Here is a 4,009-nt window from a genome sequence, read left to right as displayed (position 1 = left end):
TGATGTAGTCCAACTGCTGAATTTACGGTTAGCAGCCCAATGCATAATCCACTATGCCACCAGGGTTCAAATACAGTTAATTAAAGGTCAGAAGGAAGACAGACAAATTTACTTCAAAACATGAAGAATCACCTTATTTTTAGAAAGTTTCAGCTATGATTTTGTTGTTGTTAGGTTCCATTGAGTCTGCTCCAACTCGTAGTGACCGTATGTGTAACAGTAGGAACCACTGCCCGGTCCTGTGCCATTCTCATAATTGTTGTTAGAGCTCATTGCTGCTGCCACTGTGCTAATCCATCTCATTGGGGGAGGGGGGCTTCCTCTTTTTTGCTGATCCTCCACTTTCCCATGTATGCTGTCCTCAGATGTAATACTATATTATTAAATTGATAAAATCTGAATTTAATTTGTAGGTAAATAGCTGGATTCTAAAGAGGCAATTCTTACTAAATTGGCAATTAAAATAATTAAACTTTTGAAATATATTTAGTAAAATTCTTTCACTGGAATCTATAATAATTTGCTGATAAACGAACTGAACATTAGTTTCTTAAGGAGAACACATGGCTTGGTGAAATCCAATCTACCCTTGTCCTGGAAGCTAGATCATTAAAAGAAAGGATTAAACGTTTAAATTAATATTTTTTTAAAATCTTGTTTTTTAATAAAAGATTTAAAATTAAATTACCATTAACCATGAGGATATAACATGATTATATCAAATAACTCCTTTTTACTGACTTTTACACATATTATTTCAATTACATATCATTTAGTTGGATAAAAAAATGAACACATGATTCATCATATCTAAATGCATATCTATGAAAAATGAAAGCATGTGAATCTTAAATATTTTTGTTAACTTACTTCAACACTAGTAAATCTACTCTATATCTTGAAATTATGAATACACAATGAAACCTAATCACTGTTGAGACAGGAGTTTGGTTAAATACTAGATAATCACATTTGTTTCTCTCTTTTCTTCATCCTTCTGCAATGATAATTTTGGTGAATTTTAGCTTAAACAAAATATCTCAGTAACTCTTTAAGTGATTTTATATTATTTTCCACTCTGTAGCAATTCATTTAAAGATTCAAATAGTATACATTTAAACTTCATGCCAATGCTACAACAGTGTCAATATTTTTTTGCTCCAGGTGAATAAACTACCATCAAGTTAGACGAATTACCTTGATCAAGATCAGAAAGGTGCCAAAACTGGAAATCTGTCAGCCCCACATTCTCCCTCGTTTCTATTACACTGAAGATAATTTATTGATTTAGTGGGCATTCCTTCCACTCCCTTCTAGAGAGAAAGTTGAAGTATTTCACAATAAAAGTCACTCTACAACATTGCAGAAATAGAAAAAGAAGATCATGAGGTATATCTTGCTGTTGTTAAATGCCATCAAGTCTGTTCCAGCTAAGTGACCCTGTAGAGGATATATAGAGAGAAGGTAAAATGTTGAAAGATAAAAGACTTAAGTAACAGTGTAATTAAATTGAGATAAGGGTTCTTTAAATATTACAGCAAAATCTTCTTTGTGTCACAAAGCTATGTTGCTTGGAAGGCATAGTCTAGTTTGTGTGGTAGAGTGATGGACAAGTGGGGAGAAGTTCAAGTGCACTGTGGGTTAATGCACTGGACAGAAAAAACAGTTTGAATGATAAGATCAGTGGTTCAACCTCACCAGTTGCTCCTAGGAAACCCTATACAGTGTCACTATGGGTCAGAACCAACTCAATGGCACTTAACAAGAACGACAACATAAGTGCTGCAGGATAATGTACCGGACCAAAAGGTCAGTTTGAATCACAGGATTGGTAATTCAAACTCACCTGCTGCTCCTCAGAAACCCTATATAGGGCCACTATGAGTTGGAAGTGACTGGATGGCATTTAACAACAACAATAACAAGACTAATAGAAATACATACAAACCAACCTCTTAAATTTCACTGCACTTAACAGCAACAACAAGACTGATAGAAACACATACAAACCAACCTCTTCAAATTCCACATAAGACACTAAGGTCTTGTTGTCAACAACAATGGCTATGTACAAAAATCATTCTTCACTGTGTGTTTTAAAGTGCTGAGAGCAGCTGTGAATAAAAACATAAGGAAGAAATCCACTGCAACCAGAGAATTTGGGCGCTAGCTAATCACACCAAGGGCTGAGTTCACTACCTAGCTCTCTAGTTTCTTGGAGGACAAATGCATTCATGGCTTCTCAAATCATTTTCTGGTTTTCTCAGATTCCACTGAGGTTTCCTTTGGAGAATTTGTTTTTCTGTAGCCTCTGAACTAATTTCTAACAATGTGAGTGCTCTGACTATAAAGTGGTGAGTCTGATTTTTAAAAATGAATAATGCAGGGTGTAAATATCCAAAGGTTTTCCTTCAAAGTCATTACCTTGGATGGTGATATGATTAAATCCGTCTGCCTTTAGATCCACTAACAACAGTACATACATACATAATACACACACACACACATATATATGTAAGTATTGCTACAAAATCATGTTGCTGTTGTGCCAGTAGGTACCGTCATGTCAAAGGGACTCTAAGCACAACAGAATGAAACATTGCCCAGACACACACCATCCTTACAATTGTTATGTTGGAGCCCATTGTGACAGCCACTGTGTCAGTCCTCCTTGTTGGGAGTCCCTCTTGATAACATATCCCAAGTGGAATTCATATTTTAATCTTCATCAGTACGTGTTTCAAGTCCTCTTTGCTTTCAGCAAACAAGGTTGTGTCATTTGTATATTGCAAGTTGTTAATGAGTCTTCTTCCAATCCTGATGCTATGTTCTTCTTCATATAGCCCAACTTCTTGGATTATTTGCTCAACATACATATTGGATAAGTGTGATAACAGGATAAAACCCTGGTGCACACTTTTTCTGATTTTGAGCAATGCAATATCCCCTTGTTCTGTTGTACATTTGGCTATGTACAGTTTTCGTATGAGCACAATTAAGTGTTTTGGGATTTCCTTACTTCTTAGTGTTGTCCATAGTTTATTGTGATCCACACAGTTGAATGCCTTTGCATAGTTAATAAAACGCAAGTAAACATCATTCTGGTATTCCCTGCTTTCAGTCAATATTTCTTTCCATATTCTCGTCTTAATCCAACTTGAATTTCTTGCAGCTCCCACCCTTTCTAAAAAACTTTTTATTGGGAAATGAGTGAAGGTTTACAAAATAGATCATCGGTTTTACATTCAACAAATCATATGCTTAGCTTCAATACAATTATTGCAATCTTTTCCATGTATCAACAGTTAACAGTATTTACCTCTATTCACTTTAATAGTACGTTCTCCACTACCTTCATCTTTCCTCCTTCTTGTTGTATGTTGCCTTCCCTGCCACCCATGTTGACAGGTGTGTACCCTCTAGTTCATGAATAATTTCCTTTCCACCCACCCATAACCATCATAGACAGTTTCTTTTCTTTTCTTTTTTTTTTTACTTTGAACCAATCATAAATTTTATTTCATTTCATTAATTCCCCTCCCTGTAACAACAATTATCCTGTTGTGTGGCTTCCCTTTTACATATTATGTTTCACTAATGAACAAAGCAAAATATTTTGATGTACACATGTTGTTAGGTGCCATCGAGTCAGTACCGACTCATAGCGACCTTATGCACAGCAGAACAAAACTCTGCCCCGTCCTGGGACAACCTCACTACTGTTGCCACACTTGAGTCCATCGTTGCTGTCACTTAGCCAATCCATCTTGTTGGGGGTCTTCCTCTTTTTCTCTGACCCTCCATCTTACCAAACACGATAGCCTTCTCCAATGACTGTTCCCTCCTTACGCTATGTCCAAAGTATGAGAGACAAAGTTTGGCCATCTAGGCCTCTAAGGAGCACTCTGGCTGCACTTCTTCCAAAATGGATCTATTGGTTCTTTTGACAGCTCAGGGCACTTTCAATATTCTCCTCCAACACCATAACTCAAAAGCATCAATTCTTCTA

The sequence above is a fragment of the Chrysochloris asiatica genome, unplaced genomic scaffold, assembly GCF_000296735.1.
Source record: "Chrysochloris asiatica unplaced genomic scaffold, ChrAsi1.0 scaffold00147, whole genome shotgun sequence".
NCBI lineage: Eukaryota > Metazoa > Chordata > Mammalia > Afrosoricida > Chrysochloridae > Chrysochloris > Chrysochloris asiatica.
Note: the sequence above shows the minus strand (reverse complement) of the source record.